Below are 27,109 nucleotides of genomic sequence, written 5' to 3'. Positions count from 1 at the left end.
AAAAACCTCTGATGAGACTCTGATGGAAGTACCTAGCCACGGGGCTACAGGCTCCCCCTCACCCCCATCTCTCTCTGGCTGGTTCCCTACCTTCAGTGCTGGATGCCCCGAGCCTGGCCCAGGTTTCTTTCAAGGTGCACCCTTCAGAACAGTACTTTTGCTGGCCCTGAGGTTCCTGCTGCTGCTGGGTTGGGGGGGAGGGGTCCTGGGACCTTCCTTCTGCCTTCCCCTTAGACCCGAGTGTTCTAGGATTCTGGCTTTTGGGGGGCATACCTTTTGATTTGGGTCCAGAGGGAGGGTTCCCCGGCTCTGTCCTGTTGTTAATTTTGAATTTCAGTCCCCTAGGAGCATTCAGTTTATGATCTGTAAAGAAGGGTTTTCAGAGGTCTGAACTTTTGCTGCTTCTAAGCCGCCATCTTGACCGGAAGTCCATTTAATCATTTGTTTAGAGAACTGGGCACCAAATAAATCCCTTAGTAGCCATAAAAGTTGGGGCTTCCTAATAATTTAGTCTTTAAAGTAACAGGTGGGAGCAGCTGAGTAGCTCAGAGGATTGAGAATCAGACCTAGAGATGGGAAATCCTAGGTTCATATATGACCTCAGATACTTCCTAGTTATGTGACCCTGGGTAAGTCACTTAACTGCCACTGCCTCACCCCTACTGCTCTTTTGCCTTGAAAACAATACATGGTATTGATTCTAAGATGGATGGTAAGGGTTTAAAAAAATAATAGGCACATATATCTATATCTATACATATATTTATATTTAGAGTCCATAATAATCATTAATTATGATTCATAATCTCTTTGTGCTATTTTTAATGTCAAAGACAATATGCAGAGGGGAAGTGACTGACTTAGGGCCTCACAGTTCATGGCAGAAATGGGAAGAGGGCTCAGGTCTATTGGTTCCCTTCTCACGCTTCTATCTATTTCATATAACACTGAAATGCTCTGCATGGCTATGTACCTACCTTACACAAACTGGGGATCTGAAATATAATGTCAAATTTTGGCCCAAGGGTCAGGAAGAGTTCTGATTCATAGGCACTGGGGCTAGAATGAGGGGGTATCCTTTAAGGGGTCAATTTCTCTCTCTGGATCTGCCCCCAAGCTTGGGTAAATTTTGAGGAGAAACCTATCCTAAAATAAAAATAGGGTATAGTTTGTGTGTAGAGTTTCCCCCAGAAATAGGTAACAATGATGCCTAAGTACTCAGTGAATAATAAGGGTATCAGGTTTGGGACACAGCCATTTATATATTCCTTCTACCACAGAAAATAAGACACAAAGGACTCATAGATATGGCTAAACAAATAGAGTATATCTGATGCACTTAGCCTCTGAGCTCAGTCTCCCTACCTCCACTAGTATTGAGAGGTTCAGTCTCCAATGCTTGGTTATTGCTTTCCCAATTCAGGGTCCTAGGGGTGACCCCAAGGAGTTTGAGGGTTTGTGAGTTCCCATCTGGTATGTTCCTCTACATATTAATTGCTTAGTATTTCTCTAAATGTGGTTTGGGGACACTATCCCCAAGAACCTTTCAGGGGGTCCACAAGATCAAAACTATTTTCATAACAATGTCAAGTCATCTTAATTCCTAATACTCTAAAGATCAGTAGATATGATCCACATAAAAACTCCTTTGGGGGTGCTAAACTGAGAGGTCTGAGAACTGCTGATATAACTAGTAATGACTATCCTAATATTTTGATGCAGGTATTGAGCCCAACCTCAGTAAGCTTCAAAAGAGAGGAAAAGCCCCCAGCGGTAGGAGTCCATAGCATAGTCTCCTGGCAGTCACCAAAGCTGAGATGAGGATACAACCCTGAGGAGCAACCTGCATGGGCCAGTCCAGCAGTAACCCAACTTGCTAGCTGGGACACTCAGTCCTGCCAGCAAAGGAATCATTCATCTCTGGGCTAGGTAACACCCAAACAAAGAAGACTCACAGACATGGCTAAACAAATAGAGGAATTCTGAAGTACATGGCCTCTGGTTGGTGTCTTTCTTGAAAGAATTCCACCTCACACCTCCATAGCAATTAGAACAGGACTTCATTGTGGGTCTGCAGGCAACACACCCTATGGGCTCCTCTCCTCTAGGGAGTAAATGTGTGTTCTTCTCCTTCCCTCAGGCAGGCATGTGTGCCCCTTCTTAAGGGAGAAAGTCTATGCAGCTATTTGGAGAAACAGGGCTGATTGGTTGGTGAGAGTTTTCCCTAATCAATATAAATGACACTCACCAGGCCCTCAGATACTGGTTGTTCCAGTGGGATCCGTTTTCCCTCATCAGTTTGACCAGTGATTTCTTCAATATTATAATAACCAGTTGATAACTCCTCAATACCAACTGACTAAATAAAATCAATTTGCTTTTACAAAGGAATATTTACTGATAAGATATAGCCAAAGGAGAAGAAAAGAAGAAAAATCCTAAGAACCCAACCATATTCTTCTCCACCACCTCAACTCCTGAAAAAAATGGTTACTTTGAAAATGGTGACTACAACCATTCCCCCAATCAATCTCATGTCAATGGGTTGCATATCAGGGCTGGCAAATTGGTTTCCTACTGGACTGGCTCATGCAGGTTGCTCTTTAGGGCTGTATCCTAATCTCAGTTACTACGACAGCCAGCAGGCTCTGCTATGGCCTCCTACTTCTGGGGGCTTTTCTGACCCTCTGAAACTTACAAGGTCCTACCAGCTCATAATCTGACCCATTCCATCTCTGCTACTTATTCATCCAAGAACAGGAAAGAATAGGTATAATACAGCTAAAAGAAGCTTAGGCATCACATGTTCACATCGCAGAATGACCATTCTCCTTACCTAGAGGTCCACAATTGTTCTTCCTCTCCACTCAAAAACCCACAGGGAGAGAAATCTTATCTATTCATGTCTTTTATTTGGTTACTCAGTTCTGGCTCATTGGCTAGTAAAGAACCTTTTCATCAGTGTGTAGTGTCTATAAGAAAGGAGCAGAAAATTACATAGTCTCTGAAGTGAAGAGGGCCTCTCCATCACATCATGCATTTCTGGAAACAAGCTCATCATGTTTCCAAATGGGTTGATACCAGGCAGATCATATTGAGCATACTTTTAGGCCTGCTTCCTCAATGACCAGGCTCCCCATTACAAATAAAACACTCCAATAACCTCATTATGCTTATGATAGATACTGCCCCAGAAGGTAATGATCCTTTGTATAATGGCCAAACATATATTTTCCATTCACCTTGGAGATGCACTCTCTGAGCAAATGACAGTGGAGGGTTGACAAGGTCCAGATTTCCCTAGCTATGGTATATGCCTCTAGGTCTCTAACTCTAGGGTCCTCTTGGTGGTTGTTAAGGAAATCATTTCCCTCTAGATAGTGAGCACTTAACTCCTTTATTTAAAAACTATTGAACTCAAAGCTTTTAAATTTTGTTATCAAAATTGGTTATTTTGTTGATTATGATTTTATTTTTCTCTTTGGTTAAGAATTTTATACTGCCCCTCCCCTGTTATAGTTTTGAAACATGCCTTTTTTGTTAGTCAAGAGACTAAATAAGAAAAAATATCCTTCAATATCCTTGTTAGCCTCTTCTAAATGAAAAAAAAACAATAATTTTTTTAAAAGGCAACTGCTGAACTCAAAATTATTCATGGAGTAATCCCAAAGCTGGAAACATCCATTCTTAGTATCATAATTAAATTTAATATTTGAGACTAAATATTGAATTATAATTGTTTATTAGTAAAAGTAAGAATGAAAAAGAGAGGAAAATATCACCAAGTCGCCCTTAACTGCCAAGAACTTCTAGCCAGGCTTCTTCAGTTTTCCAGACTCCCAGATGATCTGGACCCTTTCACAAGTGGCAGCATGGGAAAGATAAGATCAGAGACTGCTGGGAAGAGTGAGAAGAGTTCTTGATCAGAATGAGGCCCATGCCCAAGAGAGAGACACTTCAGCCCAATCTCTCTTTTTTCTCTCTCACTTTTGCATGATAATACATGTATACAAGTGATAAATCATATGTTTTCAGCTGTTTCCAACAGTTCTTTCTTTGGAGGTGGATAGCATTCTTTTTCATAAATCCCTCAGAATTGTCCTGAATCATTATGTTGATGATAATAGTTAAGTCTATCACATTTGATCATTCCACAATATTTCAGTTACTGTGTACAATATTCTCCTGGTTCTGCTTTTTTTTTCCCCCACACTACATTAGTTCACATAGGTCTCTCTAGCTCTTTCTGAAATCATCCTGTTCATAATGATGTCATTCTTACTGGGGGGGGGGGAGGTTCTCTGATAGAACAGTCTGGATTATGATTCCTGTTCTCCAGCACATCACCAAGTATGTCATCTTTCAGCCCATTCAGGAAGTCAGGGCTTCAGGTGGCCATTCAGTCTTCCCCCATCACATGACTTTCTTAATGTGATAACTATATTTTATGCTAATTTCACATATTAGGAACAAATCTCTGACCCATGCTCAGAAAAAGGAAACAGACAAGCAGAAGATAGCCAGGAACTGAGGGGTCTAGGCACTCGGGCTGTCTTGGGCAAGCAGAGATCACCCTTTCCATATGCTTCTGACTGAAGTTGGCATCACTGTTGGGTAGAGGTGGGGGCTAGAGAGAAAGGGAGAAATCTCTTTCATCCTTTGATACACCATAGTCTGGAATTTCAAAGGAAAAAGGAGTGAAAAAAAGTAGATTCATTTCGCAACTTACTCTTATGGGGAGAGTCCTCAGACAGGAGTTTCTACTCCTGAAACTTGTCCAGCTAATCATCTGGAGGCAGTTCCAGTCAATGGGGACCAATCAGAGTTTACCATGTCCTCCCAGAGAAAGGTTAAGGCATATTTTAGCTCCATGGGAAGAGTCCTCTCCCAACAAAGATCCATGTTCTGTAATATCAAGTTGTTTGGAAGTCAAATTGAGTCAAGATTCTTCTTATCATCCCTGATATAATAATAAAATGTTAGGTGGTTATTTTATTTTGTTTCTTAAAATTTATTTTTGGTGGTATCTTTTTGTTTTGACATCACTCAGATCACTCTGTGGTTCTTAGATCCTTCCCTTTCTCCTCCCAGAGAACCATCGCTTATAACAAAGATTAAAAAAGAAAAGAGAAAAAAATTCAAGAAAACAAAACAGCTTATGAAAAAAATTATTATATAAATTATTAATTGATATTTGTGAAACCCAACCTCTAGGAGAGCAGGGGGAGAAGAAAGTGTTTGCTCATATCTCTTTTCTGGGGTCAAGCTCAAGCTTTATTATTTGGCAACATTTGTTTTTGATTATTTTGTGGCTGATGATTTTTACATTGTTATAGTTATTGTACTTGTTGTATTCCTGGTTCAGATAACTTCACTTTGTATCAATTTATATAAGTTCTTTTCCTGCTCAATAACATGTTACTCTATATACAGAAATGCTCCATATTTATGTAACAGTCTTTGTTGAGTTGTTCCCAACAGATGTACATATACTTTGTTTCTAAGTTTTTGCTACCGTTAAAAAGTTCTTCTACAAATATTTTGGTATAAAGTCTTTTTAAAAAAACAACCTCCATGGGATATATACCTGGAAATAGAATCTCTGGATCATTTTAGTCACATTATTTGCATAATTTCCCAATTTCTGTCCACAATGGATGAACCAATTCACAGCTCCACCAACAATTTACTGGTGTTCTTTTCCCACAACCCCTCAATCATTGACTATTCCAGTTTTTTGTCATCTTTGCCAACTTCCTGGGTACGAGGTGAAACATCAAAGTAATTTCTATTTGCCTTTCTCGTTATCCTTGGTGATTTAATGTATTCTTTCATTTGGTTAATAGGATAACTGGAATCCTGCTTTTGAGAATCATTGTTTGTATCCTAAGAAGTGATTATTTTATGGATCTATATGGGGATTACTTTTACTCATCATTCCTTAAGGCACTTGTAAAGGGATCTGATTTTTCCTGTAAAAATTATTTAGCCTGAAGAATGAGACATAATTATGGACATGGCTAATGGGTAATTTGACTTGTTGGAGTATGACTATTGTTATAAATGAGTTTGTTTTTTTAAGTTCAAGTGTGGCAGGAGTGGATGAGGAAAATGGTTAAAAGAATTAGCAAATTTTAAATTAAAAATGAACTTGAAAAACATTTTAAAAATCAAAATAATTTAAGCCAGATTCTTAGGTTTATAACGACTATGAAAGAAAAACCAAGCCCCTTTCTGTCTCAATTTCACATTTGTGGGAAGTGAGGGATTGATGTTTAGGTTAAACTTCTCCAAAGTTGGTCTCTTTCAATTCAATCTAACAGATTTTTAAAAAGTTGTCGCTGTATGCAAGGCATTGTGTAAGACATCAAGAACACAAAGACAAAAAACAAAGAAGTCTCTTCTCTCAATAATTTTAGTCTCAGGCTTCCTTCAAGATTCAACCAAATCTTTTGTAGGAGCAAGTACCTTCCCCACTCAGATTGTTTTTATTTACATTTACACTTATTTACATTGTATAAATCTTTTATGTACAATGATGTTTCATGATATATGCTGCCTTTCCTACTTTGGCCTTAGAATACAAGAAAGCAGAGACTGAGCTTAGCACAGTACCTGGTTCATTGTTCAAACATTTCAATCATGCCTCACTCTTCACAACCCTATTTATGGTTTTCTTGGCTTGCTATTTCCTTTCTAGATCATTTTTTCAGATGAGGAAACTGAGGCAACTCGAGTTAAATGATTTACTTAAGTTCTCATAGCTAATAAGCAACTGAGGACAGATTTTAACTCAGGAAAATAAGTCTTTCTGACTCCAGACCTAGTATTCTATGTGCTGTGCTACCTAGCTCTTTCCTTTTGGTCTAGCCAGAAGGAATCTTATAAATTCTTTTGCGTTTCTGATGAACACAAATAAATGGAAAGTATATACCAAGCAACACATAGTAATTTTAGTAAGGGTAAAGGGCACTAATAATATTGGAGAAGACAAGAATCAGGAAAGATCTTAAGTAGGAGGTGACACCTGGGTGGTGCTTTGAGATCCCTTGCCTTCTCCCAAAGCACCACCCAGGTGTCACCTCCTACTTAAGATCTTTCCTGATTCTTGACCTCTCCAGTACCCAATTATTAGTGTTTCTCTTGTCCAATAATCATGTCTTGCTCATTCCCTATAACCTTTGCTCCTACTTACCTAATAGCTCTAAACTATGCCGACTGAATGACTAGAAACTTATGTTATCTAGTTTCTAGTGCGGGTGTCACTGTAGCAAGGCAATCATCTCCCCTTAATTGACTCTTGAAATCAAAATTGGCTTTCCATCACACCTCCCAGAGCAGCGATTCCCAACTTTTCCTTCTCTCTTCAGACCTCCTTCCTATATGCCATTTCCTCCTTTTCCCCACTCAACAGAGGATCTTTGTCATACATTACTGAGAAAAGGGAAGCCGTTTCATCACAAACTCCCTTTTCTCTGAGGGAGAGAGATGTTTCTTCCAGGTTATTTTCCTTCACGAACTCTTTAATCTAACCAATGGCCTATTTGTTCCTTGAATGTGATACTTTGATCTTCCATCTCTATGCCTTTACTGAGTTTGCCTCCTCTGAAGCTCAGCTCAAATATTCCCTCTTATATGAAATCTTTCTTGATCTTTCTAACTAGGAGTGGCTCCTTCCCAATGACTTAATATATATTCTGGTATTTATTCAGGGTGTACATGTTATTTTCCCTACTAACTAAGTTGCTTGAAGATCAGGACTATTTTATCTTTATTTCTGTCCTTCTGTGAATCAAGTGTCTAGTACATAAGAGAAGCTTAAGAAATGCTTGTTGAATGGATGAATGAAGAAGTACCTTCTAGACATGGGCAAATAGAATTTAAAAAATGGAATGTTGAACAAGGACTAATTATTTCAGGGAATGTTGCTTATCCTTTGGCTAGAATACAAAGTACATGAAGGAAAATAATTCTTAAAAAAAAAAAAAACAACCTTTTCTTCGGGTCAGTTGGGTGGCTCAGTGGATTGAAAGTCAGATCCAGAGATGGGAGGTCCTGGGTTCAAATCTGGCCTCAGACATGTCCTAGCTGTGTGACCCTGGTAAGTAAGTCACTTAACCCCCATTGCCTAGCCCTTACTGTTCTTTTGCCTTGGAACCAATACACAGTATTGATTCTAAGATGGAAGGTGAGGGTTTAAAAAAATAAAAAAACCTTTCCTTTTATCTTAAAATCAATACTAAGTATAGGTTCTAAGGCAGAAGAGTAGTAAGAGCTAGGCAACTGGGGTTGAGTGATTTGCCCTGAGTCATACAGCTAGGAAGTGTCTGAGGCCAGATTTGAACCTAGGTTCTTCCAACTCCAGGTTGGATCTCTATCCATTCAGCTAACTGCCCTAAAGGAATATAATTCAAATAAGATCCAAAAGGTAGATGGAAGCCAGCATGGAGGTCTTTAAATGCTATGCTGAGGATTTTGTAGTGCTTCCTACAGGCAAGAGGGAGCATACTGTCAGTTAAGATCATCAGCTTGCCATCTTTGTGGAGGATGAATTCAAGAGAGAAGAACCTGGAAGCTAGTCACTTAGTGAGAGTAAGGAATGATGGGCAGAAAACTTCCATCTTCTAGTGTAGCATTGGCAAATCTTTTTGACATCATGTGCCCAAACTGCACCTTCAAGCTGCCTGTGAGCCCACTGCATTATCCCAGACAAAGGAGGGAGGAAGTGCTTGCATTGATTTGCTGGGCAGAGGGGTGGGGCATGTGAAAATTGTCCCCAGGCACAGGAGAGAGAGGGAGCAGAGCAGCCCCCTCTGGCACATAGGGGCATGCATGCCATGTCTTCGCCAACACAGTTCTAGTGATATCTTCCCAAAATCAATGCATGGGAGTATTAGAGCATGGATTGGGGCAGAGGTGACTCCTGAAAGCCTTTCCAGGTCTAAGAGTGCATGATTTTGTGATTTTTCAACACTTCTTTTGAATTTTTTTCTTTAGGTTTTATTTCTTTTCCTCCCTTTCCCTTACTTCCTGCTCTCCTTGACTCGAGCCTCTTTTCTGCCCCTCTGTCTTACATGCCTTAGTCAACATTCGCTCCAGTTGGTTTTGTTGCTCTGGCAGATTATCTGGAAGTCATGGAGTGTAACCCTACGAAATGAACCAGGAGCAGCCTTCCCTCGAGAAGCAAGGAGACTGCATGCTGAATTTGTGCTGGATGAGCAGTTACAAAGCAAGTATTTGAGGATCAGTATTCTAGCATCTGTGCCTAATGGCACCTGTTTATTTCCTGCAGGCCAGGAATGACTTTGGCCATTTTCTTTCTCCTTCTTCTTCAAAGAAAACCTTTGGTTTCTGACTGATTGATCTCTAGGTGGAGTACAAAGAACATTTTAAAGAAGGGAATGCAGGGGCCACAATCACCTTAAAAAAAATCCTTACCTTCTGTCTTGGTACCAATCCTTTATTTTTTAACCCTTACCTTCCATCTTAAAATCAATACTGTGCATAGGAGCCAAGGCAGAAGAATGGTAAGGGTTAGGCATTGGGGGTTACGTGACTTGCCCAAGGTCACACAACTAAGAAGTGTCTGAAACTAAATTTGAATCCAGGACTTCCCATCTCTAGATATGACTCTCAATCCACTACCTACCTACCTACCTTCCCTCTCCTAGTATCAATTCTAAGACAAAGGAGTGGCAAGGTCTAGGCAATTAGAGTCAAGTTGACTTGCCCGGGGTCATACAGGTAGTAGTGTCTGAGACCAGATTTGAACCGACATCCTCTTAACTCCAAGGATGGTGTTCTATCCACTCTGCTACCTCACTGTCCCCACAACTAGTTTTGTTTGAATGCTGCCCAGCCTGAGACTACCCGTCTATTATTTTGTTGTTGTTTAGTTTTGTTATGACTCTTTTTGGCTCCATGAGCCATATGGATCATGGGATTTTCTTGGCAAAGATACTAGAATAGTTTATTGCCTTCTCCAGTAGATTAAAGCAAACAGAGGTTGAGTGACTCATCCAGTCACTCTAGTGATACAACTAGTAAGTGTCCCAGGCTAGATTCAAACTCAGCTGTTCCTGACCCCAGGCCCAGAGCCATGCATTTAGTTATCTAGTTGTCTTATCTGCTATTGATCATAATTAAGAGGAGAAGTCAGATGTTTAATGACCAGAGAGTTGGCCACTAGCCAGGAAGGAATAGGTTCAAGTTCTATCTATGACACTATGGTTCTGGCTATGGGATCCTGACCTCTCAGGGCCACAGGTAGCTCTATGAGACTTTAACATACATATCTGCATTGGCGAGAAAAAAGAGATGGCAAGTAGTTAGCCCAACTCTAGATTACTGATGCTGCATCTTTCCATGCATTTTTTTTGTCTATTGCTTGCAATTGCTATTCCTCCCATCTTTTCTAAGAACTACAAATGCAATATTTCATCTTCATGTTTTTACCAATAGCCACAGCCTAGGAAGCTTTACAAAGTCTACTGGAGAGTACCTTTGGTTTGTTGCTTTCTTCCTAAGGTTATTCTGGTCTCACTACCAACTCTTTGGGATCAGTTTGGGTATGAGCCAATCTAGGTTTCCAGAGGTAAAGAGTTCCCTCCCCATTATTCCTGGGAAGCTTTGGAGGATGCTGGGAGATAGAACCTCTATTTCTTTCTTGGTGGGATTCAGTTTATTATTTGTTTCTCAAGTAGTCCTTCTAAATGAATCCAGACTTCCTACCCATCAAATAGGGTAGTGCAGTAGATAGAGTTATGGGTCTGAAGTCAGAAAGACTTGAGGTCAAATCTAGCCTAAGACACTAGATGTGTGACCCCGGGCAAGTCACTTAATACTGTTTGCCTCTGTTTATTCATCTATAAAATAAACTGGAGAAGGAAATGACAAACAACTTCAGTATCTTTGCCAAGAAAACTCCAAATGGAGTCACAAAGAGTCAGGCATGACTAAAATGACTCAACGGTAACATCCCTCAAATGACTAAAATCCCACATGTGGGGCTTAGAGAAGAATTAGTCGCCCAGTTTTCTTGAGACTAAGGGTAATGTAAGGGTGGTACCAAATCAAAAAGCTACCATCCATAAGCAACAAATGGTACTGGGAACTTGGGCTGGTGGATATCTCAATCAGAAACTAAGTATGATTGTACGTTTGGCTTCTCCTCTGTTCATTTCTGAAGACCTTCTCTAGAACCTTGCTTTCCTTTCCTAATAAACTTACTCTCCTTTGTTTGTTTTTTAAAGCCCATACCTTCCATTTTAGAATCAATAATGTATTGGTTCCAAGGCGGAAGAGTAGTAAGGGCTAGGTAATTGGGGTTAAGTGACTTGCCCAGGGGCACACAGCTAGGAAGTATCTGAGGCCAGATTTGAACCTAGGACCTTCTATCTATAGGTCTGGCTCTCAATCCACTGAGCTACCTAGCTGCCCCCATGCCCCTTTTTTTTTTGTAACCCTGATTTCCTTTTCAAAATCCAGTGACAAGTATCCTTTGCTATGATAAGGAAAGTCAAAATGCCCTGACTTCTTCTCCCTCGAGTACTGTTATTACCAGTTTGTAACTTTCTTCTCTGCAAGTATGAATAACCAAACTCATTTCCAGTCTCTTACCAATTAAACATCCGTATAGGTCTTGTCTACCTATTCTGAATTAGCTCCCATGCTCTCCTGTTCAGACCTGGCTTAACCATACACTTCTTCTTTCTACAATAAGGCTTGTTCTCTTCTTATTTGTAAAGACTAAACAGAATATGTACACAACGATTTTATTGCATTTACTGAGCAAGAAACAAAGTAAACATCTAGGACAAAGATGTGTGTGTATGTATGCAGAGAATATGGGGAGAATTGGAAGAAGTGGGGAGGTTCAAAGTGAATAAATGACCCACCATACAACCAACTTTCATGGTAAGAAGAAAAGAAAGAGGGGGGAAAGGTCCTAAGTTGGGTTTTCCATCATGAACTGGAATATCTGACTAAGATTTACCTTGAATATGCACTTTGGACCCGCATCTGCCCTAGCTCAAAACTCCAAATAACTGCTCTTGGCTTCTCATGTACTCCGTTTTCTTGCTTCCTGCTTGTTTCTTTGATCTTGCCTTCTCCATTCCTCCATTTTCACTCCTCCAAAGTCAATGAGTGGCACTGAGTACTTTTCCCTCAGGTCAAGATCAAAAACCCCTCATAGGCTAGAGATGCTTATCAGGAAGGAACCACCTGCCAGGAACCAGCCCCCAATACCTCCCCGAATTCTTTCTTCAAATCTTTTTGCCATGCTCCAAGAGGTGGTTTACACTACCATGGGACTCCAAACAAGGCTAGTGCTAGCTCATAGCACAACAGCCTAAACAGAAATGTTTAAATTGGCTTTGGCTTATTGCAGTTACTGCCATGCCAATTGCCATTACAACACACCCTCTGGGTCTAAGTTTTATCCCAAATCTCTCCTATTTGAGAAGAGACTAGTTTTGAAAACGAAATCCGTGTCTTTTCATGACCAAATGGAACTCATTTCAAAGACTGGTGAGCTCAATGTTGCTTACATCTTATGAAATCAAATCCTTATGACTTTCCTGATGAGTTTATCCAAGGTTGCAGGTGTGTTGGGCTGTGGAACTGTGGATAAAGTGCCTGGCCTGGAGTCAGGGGAAGATTCATCTTCCCAAGTTCCAGTGTGATCTCAGATACTTACTTGCTATGCGACTCTGGGCAAACCATTTAACCTTGGTTGCCTTGGTTTCCTCCTCTGGAAAATGAACTGGAAAAGGAAGTGACAAACCATTCCAGTATCTTTGCTGAGAAAACCCCAAACAGGGTCACAGAGGAGTAGGATACAATGGAAAAACAATCACAGGTGTGCAGATTTTAATGAAACGCTTGACAAAGTCTCTCGTGGTGTTCTTGTGGGAAGGATGGAGCAATGAAGTATTTATTGATAGGTGATTAGGAACCAGCCAGACCTAGAGAAGTATTTGATTGTTTAATGTCACCATGGAAGGAAGACTTCAATGGAATGACCCAGGAAGATGTGCTTGGCCTTATGCTGGTTAGCTATTTCCCAAGTGGTTGGGATGAAAGGAAGATGGTCTGTTTATCACACTTAGAGATAACAAAGCATTATAAGAGATAGCTAACACTCTTGATCACAGTCATAATTCAAAAAGATTTTGACAGCCAAGAGAATTGGGCAGATCTAACATATGAGCCAATTAATTAATTAGCTAATTAAGTAGATTATTAAGTGCCTTCTATGTACCATGCACTATACTAGATGCGGGGGATGAGAGTAATTAGATACGGTACTGGGTCAAGAACAGATTGCTATATCATCCCATTCAAATCGGTTTATAGTTCAGGCGAGGAAGTAGGGCTAGAGAGAGAGATCTGGGAGCCTTAAAGGCATAGGTGATCATTGTAACTGTGGGAGCTGATGAGGTCACCAAAAAGAGAGGGGAAGACCCAGGGCAGAGCCTTAGCCTGTACTCTATAGTTAGGGATCAGAATGTGGGTGATGATACTTCAAAGGAGACTGAGGGGAGGTCAGAGAGGAGAGAGGAGAATCAAGAAAGTGTCTCAGAAGCATACACAGGCAAGATGTTACACTAGGAGAGGGTGGTTAAGAGAGCCAAATGTCCCAGAGAGAACTATGAAGGCCCAGAAGAGACTATCTCAGGTGTGGCCATTGAAAAGAGATCCTTGGGAACCTGAGAGAGAGAAATTCAGTCGAGGGATGAAGCCAGAATCCTAGAGTCCCCAAATATGTGAGGTAGAAGCTATCTTAGAGGACCTTTCAATTCCCTCCTCTTACAGATGAGTAAACTGAAACTTCGAGAAATAATTTGAAGGTGGCACAGCTCATCATTGACAGAGGCAGGAATGAGCCCTCCCTCTCCTGCCATTAGGGCTATTAGCTTCTGGCTATGACAGAGCCACAAGTCCATGGCAGATGCTCTCTCTGAAGTGTTAGAAACGCTTTTTCTGAAGGGCTGGGGGTAGAGGTGGAAGAGTTCTCAGATATTCCTATTAGTGTAGGCAAGATGGTATGTCCCATAGGCAAAAGAAAAAAAAAGATCTATCAGAAACTTTGTATTATCCTTTAAAGAATCATCAAATTCTGAGATGATGGTAAAAAAGCCACCTAGAGGGGCAGCTGGATAGCTCAGTGGATTGAGAGCTAGGCCCAGAGATGAGAGGTCCTGGGTTCAAATCTAGACTCAGACACTTCCCAGCTGTGTGACCCTGGGCAAGTCACTTGACCCCCATTGCCTAGCCCTTACCACTCTTCTGCCTTGGAACCAATACACAGTATTGATTCTAAGACAGAAGGTAAGAGGTTTAAAAAAAAAAGAATCATCAAATTATAAGGCAATTTTCTAAGCCGATTCTAGTTCTAGGTCTATATTATATTACTTTGGTCTTGAATCTGATGTACAAAACCTGAGTTTTTAGTCTCTAATTTATTTTTCAGTGTATATGTGTTTTCAGACATATTATATATGTGTATATGTATACAAATATGCACACATATGTATAGAAGTGTTAATGAATATATGTTCATAAATAGATGTCTATATACACATGCACATACCTAGACACATGTATGTATATAGGTATGTGTAGGTATATGTGTATATGTACATATATAGAAACATACATATACATACCACACACGTATACCCACATATATACAGATGTGTGTTTGTATACACACACATATATTTGTACAAAACTATTTTTAGCAGAACTTTTTTTGGTGGCAAAGAACTGGAAACTGAAGTGCTGTCCATCAGCTGGAGGATGGCTGACCAAGTTGTGGCACCTAATTGTAATGGAAAACCACTGTGCCATAAGAAATGATAAGCACGGAAAGAATTCCATTGAAATGATGCAAAGTTAAGTGAGCCGAATCATGGCCAAAGGGACATACATATAGAAATAGTGAGAGACGCAGAGGCAACTGGGTGGTGCAGTGGATACAGTGCTATAACTAGTCAGACAGTTCAAATCCAGTCACAGATACTAGCCGTGTGATTCTGGGCAACTTAACCTCTATTTATCTCAATGTCCTTGTCTGCAAAATGGGAATGATAATAGCAGTGTTGACGTGAGGATCAAATGAGATAATAATTGTAAAGCACTTAGCAAAGTACCTAGCATATTGTAAGTACTATATAAATATTATTATGGTGGCTGTTAAAATGGGGATAATAATATAAAAAGGGAAAAAATGCTGACCTTTCAGGGTTGTTGTAAGGATAAAATGAGATATTTATAAAGTGCTTTGCACAGTGCCTGGCATGTTGTAGGTACTATATAAATGCTAGCTGTTATATATATGTCTGTCAGTCTATCTCTTTCTTTCTTTCTTTCTTTCTTTCTTTCTTTCTTTCTTTCTTTCTTTCTTTCTTTCTTTCTTTCTTTCTTTCTTTCTTTCTTTCTTTTTTCCTTTCTCTTTCTTTCCATCCATCCATCCCTCCCTCTGACTATCCATTCATCTGTCTGTCTATCTATCTATATATTATTTTCTGTCTGTCTTTTGGTCTGCTGTCTGTCATTCTTTCTACCTGTCTGTGTTTATCTACTTGTCTGTCCACCATCTATCCATCCACCCATCCATCCATCCTTCTACCCAAATAATTCATCTGTCTATCCATTTATCCATCCATCCATCCATCCATCCATCCATCCATCCATCCATCTATCTATCTCTCTATCTATCATATTCCATATTTATGATTTCATTGGCATAGGAAACTACCAGTAGGGAAACTCCCTCTATCAATGTAGGTCTATTAGCCCATGTTCTGCAACTTCTCATCTTATTGCATTGCCTAGAACATTTAGTGAATAAGTGATTTGATGAAGTGCACACATCTAGTATGTACTAGCTTCAATTTAGGAAGTGTAGCCCATATTGGACTGAGCAGTGAGGTGATACAATAGAATGCCAGGCCTGAACTCAGAAAAACTAATCTTCCTGAGTTCAAATCTGACCTCAGACACTTACTGGTTGTGTGATCCTGGGCAAGTCACTTTACCCTGTGTGCCTCAGTTTCCTCATCTATAAAATGAGCTAGAGAAGGAAATGGTAAAGTATTCCAATAGCATTGCCAAGAAAACTCCAAATGGGGTCACAAAGGATAAGACATGAAACCAATGCAACCAGGATTAGAAGGGAAACAACAAATTGGGAAAAATTTTATAGCAACTGTCTCTGACAAAGGTCAGAATTCTTAAATATATAGAGACCTGATTCAAAATTATAAGAATACAAAGCATTTTCCCAATTGGCAAATGGTCAAAGGTAATGAGTAGGCAATTCTCAGATGAAGAAATTAAAACTCTCTTTAGTCATATGAAAAAAATGCTCCAAATATCTATTAGAGAAAGACATTAAAACAACCCTAACATATTACTTCACACCTATTAGACATAGCAAATATGACAAAAAGTAATAAACATTGGAAGGAATATGGTAAAATTGGGACACTAATACATGGTTGGTGGATCTGTGAGCTGATAACTATTCTGGAAAGCAATTTAGAACCATGTCCAAAAGGCCATAAAACTGTGCGTACCCTTTGACTCAGTAACACCACCACATCCCAAAGAGATCAAAGATAGGGGGAAAGGATCTCCTTGTACAAAAATGTTTATGGCAGCTCTTTTTGTAGTGGTGAAGAATTGGCAACCGAAGGGATGTCCATTAATTGAAGAATAACTAAACAAGTTGTGGCATATAATTGTAATGTACTGTGCCATAAGAAATTATAATTAAGATGAACACGAAATAACATGGAAAGGCTTATATAAAGTGATGCAAAGTGAAGTGAGTAGAACCAGGAGAATGTCATGCAGACATTTTCATATCATAGAAAGTATGATGATTAACTGTGGATGACTTAACTATTATCAGCAACTCAAGGATCCAGGACAACTCCAAGAGACTCATGATGAAAAAAAGCTATCCACTGCCATAGAATGAACTGATGGAGCCCAAATGCAGATTGAAACATATCCCTCTTCATTTTATTTCCTCTATGAATTTTCCCCCCATTTCAGTGATATATATCTTCTTTTACACCATGATGAACATGGAAATATGTATTGTATGATAACACATGTACAATCTACATTATATTACCTTCCATCTTGGGGAGGGGGAAAGAGGTGGGAAAGAGGGAGAGAACATGGATCAAAACATATAAGAACATGATTATTGAAAATTGTATCAATATGTCATCTAGAAAAACATTTTTAAGAGTCAGACATTAGTGAAAATGACTCAACAATAACAAAAGTCTGTATTGGGGAATAGGTTATATTTGGATCAAGAAAATAAACAAACCATTCCATATGATGTTCCCAACATAGAGAAACATATCAGTTCCTCCTTTTTATTTAAAATTCCAAACTCTGATGTTTACATGTGGATTGTTTTTCTTTTTAGAACTGGGTTTTGGCATGAGGGATCTGGTACTTCTAAATAAGGAAGTGTAAAGCTTTTAGTATTCAGGTCTCCACTCTGTTTCTGCCTCAACAAGATGGACTTTGAGAATAAAATGAAATATGTTCATTCATCTGAAAGATGTCATTTTCCATCTGATGTGCTTGAGCAAATCACATTCACTGGGCCATTAAGCGTTACTGTGGCAACTTGCCAAGATGATGCAAATTATCAGTTAATTTTGTTGGTGGTGATTTCAAGTGATTTGCATTTGTAATTATTGGGATGGAGAGGAAGCAAGAGGGAGGCAAACCACCAAATAGTATTTTGAAATGTAAAAAAAAAATGGAGAAATATTTCTATTATTGAGCAGTATAATCTGGTTTTCCTTACAACCAAAATTGACTTTGAACCTTCAAACTCTGCATAATCAGTAAGACCAAGAAGAAAAAGCAACGAATTTGAAATGAGTAGATGATTAGATTTAAATTTTAACTGTGCCATTAACTAGCTATGTGAACCTAGGCAAGTCATTTAACCCTATGAGCCTCAGCTTTCTTCTCAGTAAAATAGAAATTATAATGCTTGATATTATGTCACAGATTGTTGTAAGGAAAATGCTTTGTAAATATTACAGTGCTATATGTGTAATGACAATAATAATAATACAAAACTATCCTTTTGAAAAATGCTAATTTAGGTCCTCATCACTTTCCTCATTAGTTTCTTCCATTCTCAAACTACCACCCACCTCTTTTTCCTAGAGAATAGGTCTGACCATGCCATTCCCCTGCTCAGAAATGTTCATTGACTCCCTAATTGCCTTTAGAATAAAATACAAATTCCTCAACTTGATATTTACTCTCCTCTATCATCTAACTCCCACCTAACTTTCCAGTCTCATTTTATTTTCCTCTCCTTGTAGTTGTTTGGTCATTTCAGTCATCAACTCTTTATGATCCCTTTTGGAGTTTTCTTGGCAAAGACATTAGAGTGGTTTGTCATTTCCTTTCCCAGCTCATTTTATAGATGAGAAAACAGAAGCAAACAGACTTAAGTGACCTGCCCAAGGTCACATAGCTTGTAAGTGTCCGAGGCCAGATTTGAACTCAGAAAGATGAATCTCATGTACCCTGTATAATCTAACTCCATCCTAGTTGCATAGCAGAGGTGAAGTCCTGTTTTGTATATTATCTACAGGTATGATTCTACTTTGGTAGAGAGAATGCGCCATAACCCTGCTTCACTACATGAATGTTAGAGTCAATGGGAAGGTTTTGGAGAAGAGAGATGGTCTTATTTCATAATTCCAGATTATCTTGAGGACTTACTTCAGATGAGAGGCAGACAGACAGATAGATAGACAGACAGAGTCAGAGTCAGAGCCAGAGCCAGACAGAGAGGCAGAGAGAAAGAGAAAGGCAGAGACACAGACAGAGAAACTTTAGAAACTTAAAACATCTAGAGTAACTGACTTTTCAACATATCCCTTATTTCCAGTAGGCTTCCTGGAGCCTCTGGAGAACTTCCACTTGGCTGACCTTGAGGACTCTTTTTACATTGAGCTAAGATCTCATCTTACTCTCACATAAAGAACTCATTCATCTTTGCATATTTTCTGGCACATCCTACTCTGTAGAACTCCTTCAGTTTTTGTTTGCTATCTGCTTGGATAAATGTATTTAATTGCTATTCACTATTTGTGAAGGTCTTTTTTGTAATTGGCATTTAGTGAGAAGAAGTCAATCCTGTGGTTGTCAATTACTTTCCCAGAAGGAATAGCTACCAGAAAACCTAAAACCTTTTTGTTTTGAACCTAAAAAGTTGTATCGCTAGAACAGCAATACTTAGGGAAACAGATAAAATTCTAGTCTGGTATCCATATCTCATGGTGTGTTCTACTACCTTCAAAGGCAGGAACCACAGTTCCTTTTGTAGAGGAGTGGGTAAAGATTCAGAGATATCTATCCTTGCTTCCCATGAGCCACATTTAGACAAACCATGTGGACATACATTACTGACATGAGCAGCACATAGTCTACATGCCATTCCAACCGAACTGGATTCTGAGCTGTTTTGTAAACTCAGAATTCCATCTCTAGCAACTGTATATTCATACAAACCATCCTTCATGCCTACAATGCACTCCCTATATATCCCCTACCTTTTAGAATTTTTGACATTCATCAAAGCTCAATTCAGGTGCTACCTTTTCTATGAAACTTTCTCTGGTGCCCTAGTTTTATTTCAGTACTTCTTTTTTCCTTCCTCCCTTCCTTTTCCCTCCTTCCTTCCTCCCTCCCTACCTCTGTCCCTCCCTCCCTCCCTCCCTCCCTCTCTCTCTCTCTCTCTCTCTCTCTTTCTTTCTTTCTTTCTTTCTTTCTTTCTTTCTTTCTTTCTTTCTTTCTTTCTTTCTTTCTTTCTTTCTTTCTTTCTTTCTTTCTTTCTTTCTTTCTTTCTTTCTTTCTAATTTTCTTTCTTTCTTTCTTTCTTTCTTTCTTTCTTTCTTATATATGTTATATATAATGTTCCTTATATATTTGGGATTTTAAACCCTTGTCAGAAAGTTTTGTTATAACCCCCCCACCCACCCAATTTGTTGCTTTCCTTCTAATTCTGGTTGCATTGGTTTTGTTTTTACAAAACCTCTTTATTATAATCAAAATTATTCATTTTACATTTGTAATATTCTCTGTCTCTTGCTTGGTCTTAAATTCCTTCCTTTTCCATATAACTGACAGGTATACTATTCTATGATTTATTTATTTATAATTTCACTCCTTATATTTAACTCATTTGCCCATTTTGAATTTATCATGGTATAGGGTGTGAGATGTTGATCTAAACCTGATTTTTCCTGTACTGTTTTCTAATTTTCCCAGTAGTTTTTGTCAAAAAATGAGTTCTTGTCCCAAAAGCTGGAATATTTGGGATTATCAGACACTAGCTTGCTGAGGTATTGATCCACCCTTCTATCTCTTAGCCAATCCCACGTTGTTTTGATGATCGCTGCTTTATAGTGCAGTTTAAGATCTTGTACTGCTAGACCCCAATCCTTTACATTTGTTTTCATTATTTCCTTTGATATTCTTGATCTTTTGTTCTTCCAGGTGAACCTTATTATGTTTGGTTTTTTTCTAATACTATAAAATATAAAGTTTCTTGATAATTTGATAGGTATGGCAGTGAATAAGTAAATTAATTTGGGTAGGATTGTCAGTTTTATTATATTAGCTTGCCCTATCCAGGAGCAATTAATGTTTTTCCAATTATTTAGATCTGGTTTTAATTATGTGAAAACTATTATGTAGTTGTGTTCATATAATTCCTGTGTTCATCTTGGTATATAATGCCCTTTTTAAATGGAAAGGTGTTTTGAATCTTAGTATGTCGACTTAATTTCTCTCTTTGCTTTTCAGAACAACTTCAGAAGGTATTTGGCAAGAAAGTGCTAGAATATGCTTTGAATTTATGTCAGGGGCATTATGATTTTTTAATTCGAATGCCTGACAACCTACTCATACACATTTTTTCTTTCTTGAATTTGGATGACATTGGACGATTGTCCAAAACCTGCAAAAAATTCCAAAAGGTAACCTTTTGAAATATTTTGAAGCTAAAAAAGAGAGTTCATTTGAGAAACATACAAGAGCTCCAGGCAATGACCATTGTAGCAATAGGGTAGTTAGTAATTAAACTACCTCCTTCTTTTGGCTTTCCCCTTCACTGGAGGAACTGATTTCCCTGCTTATTAGTCTTCCATCATGGGGTTACTGGCTAATTTATATGTATCTTGTATCCTGTTCTAGATGTACTCAGATATTTGCATATATGAAACAATGATAAACTTCCATGATTCATATACTTATTGTTTCTCTCATTAGAATGTAAGCTCCTTGAAAGCAGAGATAGATTTTTACTAGACCATTTTTAATTCCCCTCTTGGCTTTGCTTCTGATTCTCTAGACTTTGCCACCATCTCCACTCTGGCCATCATCTCTTCTCTTGTCCCCTTTTCACCTTTTATGTACTGTCTTCATCTATTAGAATGTAAGTTCCTTGAGGCAAGGACTTTCTTTTTTGCTTTCATTTATATCAACAGCATTTAGTACAGCAGCCTGGCACGTAGCAAATGCCTAGTAAATGCTTATTAACAGCAAAGGGGAGCTCATTACTTTCTGAGGCAAATTTTGTCCTTACATGGAGCCTAATCCCTTTTCTACAGTTAAAACCCGTTGCTCTAATTTTTTGCCCCCTGGAGTCAAGCAAAACCACTATTACCATAGCAACCCTTTAATTACGTAAGGACATCTATCACTGTCCCTCAAGTTTTCACTCCTCTAGACTATACTTTTCCAGGTTTTAAAAATGAATCCTAACTTTGCATGTTCTTCATTCTCTCACCATCCCAATCACACTCTTCTCTCTTTCGGGCTCACATTGTGCTCTTAGTCCACCAAAATGGGCCACTTTATGAATTCTTGTCTAGTCACATCTCCATCCTAGAGATATTACTGGTTTCTTTCAATGGCTTACAATTATAATTGTAATGAATAGAATTATGTTAAAGGAAAATCTATCATTTCAGTTAGGCTCTATAAGGAAACAAGAAATAAATACCGAAAACTATGGATAGTTCAACAGCTTCCCAATTCCTCAGTTCTAGACTTACTCAGGAATTTGCATACATTCAACAATACCAGAATCTTCATCTACTTATTTGACTCAAGGTTAAAAAAAAAGTAAAGGGATAAGGAGGAGGGAAAAGCTTGCCAAAGAATTCCACAAATATCTGAAACATACTTATGGTTAACAGGTATCACCGTGGTTGTCCTTTGTATTTAAAGAAGACCAAAATAACACCACTGGTCATGTCTTTGACTTGAGCACAAAATGGATTTAAGTGAGGTAGATTTGCACAAAGTGGTTGGTCTACTCTCTTCCAGAGTCACTCAAGTCCAGCTGTGAGACAATTCAAGATGACTGGTGATGGCTTGGGATGCAGCGGATGACCTGGCTTTCTCTGAACCAAGCTCTAAGTGTTCCACAATGGCTGCTTCCATCACCTCTGTGGCAGTTCGAACAAATTGTTCTCATCCACCCATTCCACTAAAGGAAGACTTCATATGCTTGGGCTGGACACTCCCTTAACTCACTAAAGAGGTTGAGGACTCTTGGTTACCCTTAACCTGGTTTAGCTGCCTGCCCAGACAGATTACTGGGATGTGGCTGCTGCATATGCTACAGCTTCTTGGAGCCACAGTTAAGAGCTGAGTGGCAGATAGAAACCAAAGGAGGATGAGCAACTCTGAAAAGAGATCAACAAGCCTTCACACCAAAAGTATTGGTCTTCCTTGAACACCCCACATGCCTCATCATAGATGGTAAAGGCATTGAATCATGGTGGATAGCATCAGAACCAGGAAAAACTGAGGTTTGAGTTTTGCCTCACACATATCAGTTATTATAACCCTGGGTGGGTCACTTAAATTTGGCCCTAGACTTAGATCTTTCCTGGAAGAAGGCGTTTTCTCACCTTGTAGGTCTCTATGCTAATGAAATCAAAGGTCCAAACCTGCTCCCTACTGCCTCCAAACAAAAATGTTAATCACAATTCAAAGATGTCATTGATGAAGTTCTACTCCAGATGCATAAGTATGTTGTTTGCTTGCTTTTAAATTAGGAAAAATATCAGTTGGTTCAGTTTCCACCAGATTAATGATAATGTGTTTCACCAAGTTATTCAATCAACATTTATAATTATGCTATATTTATAACCATTTATCTTTTAAATGCTAATTTTTTTTTCAGATGTGTAACAGTGAAGAGTTCTGGGAGAAGATTAGAACACTGCAGAACAAAAGTGCTTTTGATATAAAGAGAGTGGGTCTAACGGTTTATAAGAAGCTCATAAATTTCCATCAAAAAACTGACCATCAGAGGCAACCCAAACAGAGACGACAAACTGCATTCTTCTAAATACTGAAACAGGAATTTTCATTCAGCAACCAGGATCATAATTGTATCATTTTTTTTAAATTTAATTTTTAAATTTTTTCCATGGTTACATGATTCCTGTCTCCCTTCCCCATCCTGGAGTTGACAAGCCATTCCATTGGGTTATACATATATTATCACTCAATACCCCTTTCCATATTATTCATTTTTGTACTAATCTTTTAAAACCCAAACCCCAAATCCTATACCCAAATAAACAAGTAATAAATCATGTTTTCTTCCAGATTTCTGCTCCCAAAGTTCTTTCTCTGGATGTGGATAGCATTCTGACTCATAAGTCCCTCGGCATTGTCCTGTATCATTGCATTGCTTTTAGTAGCAAACTCTATTACATTTGATTGTCCCACAGTGTTTCCATTACTGTGTATAATGCTCTCCTGATTCTGTTCATTTCACTCCATATCAGTTCATGGAGGTCCTTTCATTTCTTATAGAAATCCATCGATATGAACACAATAGTATTCTATCACCAACAGATAACACAATTTGTCCAGCCACTCCCCAATCGAGGGACATCCCCTCATTTTCCAATTCTTTGCCACCACAAAAAGAGTAGTTATAAATATTTTTGTACAAACAGGTCCTTTTCCATTTTGTCTAGAAGGGCAAGGGCTAGGCCATGGGGTTAAGTGCCCAGGATCATCCAGCTAGGAAGTGTCTGAGGGCAGATTTGAAACCTGGCCTCTAAACTCCAGGCTTAGAGCAGTACCCATTTAGCTACTTAACTGCTCAATGACATAATTTTCAATTTGCACACGATGTCCAAATGGAGTTCAAGTGGTGACGGCAAATCAGTATTTGACAAGTGTGGATTCAGTTTTGAATTTGTGCAAATATCAAATAATTACTGTACTGCCTTCACCACTGAACTCTCTGTGAGTCTCAATAGTGTTGACTTTGATTTGACCTTTGCTTTGACTGAAACAGGTAGACATAGTTGTGTGGGAATTGTACTAAAAATATCCAACAATTTGGACATTGCTTTGCATCATTCTTCCCCTCTTGCCCCCTTATGAAATTCTGTCCTATAAAATAATCAGGGGCACAGTTTAAAGGGCTCGCAGTTTCATTGTTTTGTGTCCCTGCCAAGAGATATGGGAACCTTCAGGAAGATGGTAGGAAAGTGTTATTTTTAGGCTGTAAGCATGTCAATTCTACCACCTTTCCCCTTTTCCCCTCCGCCCACCCCCATCTCATCCTACTTTTGCTTGTTTATCATTCACATTATGGAGACAATGCCAACCTAAGAGATATGAGAATTGTCACCCCCACAAAACTGTCATTTCAAAAAGAGGGTTAAAGAAATTAGGAACAAAGGAAATATTATCAGTCAGAAGCCTTGGGTTTGAATTCAGTTCTGACACTGTGAACCTATTATCTCAACTGTAAAACAGAAACAATCCTACCAACCGCCCAGGTTTGAGGTGGAAGAACACTGTTGACCTTAGGATACCACATAAATGTTGGTTATTAACAAAATCCTTTTAGAAGCCTATAGGTATTTCAAAGGCTGAGCTGCAACTGTTTGCTTGAATGTGAACTGCTTATTTCTCAGCTATGCTCAGGCTTTTAGCTTTTTTAACATTTCCATGTGTTGAAAATAGTGTTTGAGTACAGCTAGGTAGGTAGTAATACATCCCTCTGGATCCCTATGCAAGGGTAGAGGTGTTCCCTTAGGGTGCAAGGGTAGGTTTTCTTTTGCTGGAGTGACATACCCTAGTCTGTGATTTACTAAGGGGTAACCTAATGATGTCAGAGAACTGGAGGACTTGTAGGGTCTTGAAAAATGGTGGACTTGTGTAATTTGGTAGATGTTTCATACTTTTACCATGTTACCCGTTAGTTATTATACACTGTTTGCTTTATTATTATATACCATTTGCTTGATTCTGAATAAACAGGATAATCCAGTATTGAAGCAAGCTTCTGTAGAGAGACAACATTATCATGCTTAGCTCTCCCTAAAATCTATTAAGTTCCAGAATGGAGAAATTTTGCAACTGGGTAGATCAGAGTAAAAATCTGATTTGGAAGAGTCACAAATCCACATACCCATTGATGATACTCCACAGAAGCAAACTACAGGATAGGTAAATGACTTTTAAAACCAAGGAACAAGGGGCAGCTAGGTGGCTCAGTGGAATGAGAGCCAGACCATCCTGGGTTCAAATCTGGCCTCAGATACTTCCTACAAGTGTAACCCTGGACAAGTCACTTAATCCCAATGCCTAGTCCTTATCCTCCTGCCTTGGAACCACTACGCAGTATTGATTCTAAGACAGATGTTAAGAGTTTTAAAAAAAGAGAGAAAACCAAGGAGCAGGGCATTTAATCAACACTTCAGCCCATCAGGAAATGCGGAACCTGCTAGGGCCATTGTAGAATTTTTCACTTACCAGCTATCAATTTACAGTGATTAAGTCATGGAATAGCCTTTCTTCCCTTCGACCTAATGACCCACTTGCAGTACTTATAAGTTTGCCAATTATGAAACTCCAATGGGCATCACTGAAAACTATTTACTACTTAGCAGATCTTAGGAGCACAGAAATAAAGCAGGACTTATCTAGGATCATACAGCAATTGTGTCAGGAGGATTTGAATGAAGGTCTTCCTGACTAATTCCAAGCTTTATCCATTCTCACTCTGCTGCCCAACTTCTAAAAACCAAACATGAAAGACTGTATTACGGCCATATGAGGCCCAATACTCTATTAGCCTCTTAACTGCATGAGAACTGTGACCCAGAGCTAGGCTTACCTAAATTCTCTATCTCCCATCATAATACTTTGTAAACACCTGTTGAAACAAAATGCTGTTCTTTCCTCCTTTCCAATGAGAAGCACTTTGGTCACTGAGATTAAAAAAAGAATCACAAATTATTCAAGAACCACTTTTAAGGTAGTCCTGCTTAAATAGTTATTTTAAAAAAATCTGAATTTACAGGATAAATTAGGTGATTATATTTATGTACATTCAATATGCCATTTAAAATTATCCAACTTATAACATGATTTTCTTATTTTCTTTAGAGTATGCTGACTGAAAATATTAAGCATAGTTGTAATTCCTTGGCAGAAATAATTTTTTAAAATAACTGTGAACTGCCTCTGGCTGAATTTAATTTCAGTGCCCATTTACTAACGGACATTTTAGAAATATTTTACTAAGTTCTCCAAATAGGAAAGTCACTTCACCATGGGACTATTTTGTGGTTGAATTGTTTTTCAGTCGTGTCTGACTCTTGTAATTTAATTTGGGGTTTTCATGGCAGATACTGCAATGGCTTGTCATTTCCTTCTCCAGCTCATTTTAGAGATGAGAAAATTGAGGCCAATAGGGTTAAGTAATTTGCCCAGGCTCACACGGTTAGTGACCGAGGCCAGATTGAACTTAAGAAAATGAGTCTTCCTGACTCTTGGCTTGGCTTGACCCCTATGTCACCTAGCAGCATTCACCATGGGACTAATTTAGGTATTTTTTAAAAGTCGTACTAATTGTGCAAATTTCTTGCCAGAGTAGTTTTATCAGGAGAATCTTTGCTTAACAAATATTTTGTTGTCAGTCATGATCATGACTATTGCTGATATTATTGACAGCAGGACAAATTTGGGATTTCACTAGCAGAGGAAATTC

Source organism: Monodelphis domestica, chromosome 8 (genome assembly GCF_027887165.1).
Source record: "Monodelphis domestica isolate mMonDom1 chromosome 8, mMonDom1.pri, whole genome shotgun sequence".
NCBI lineage: Eukaryota > Metazoa > Chordata > Mammalia > Didelphimorphia > Didelphidae > Monodelphis > Monodelphis domestica.
Note: the sequence above shows the minus strand (reverse complement) of the source record.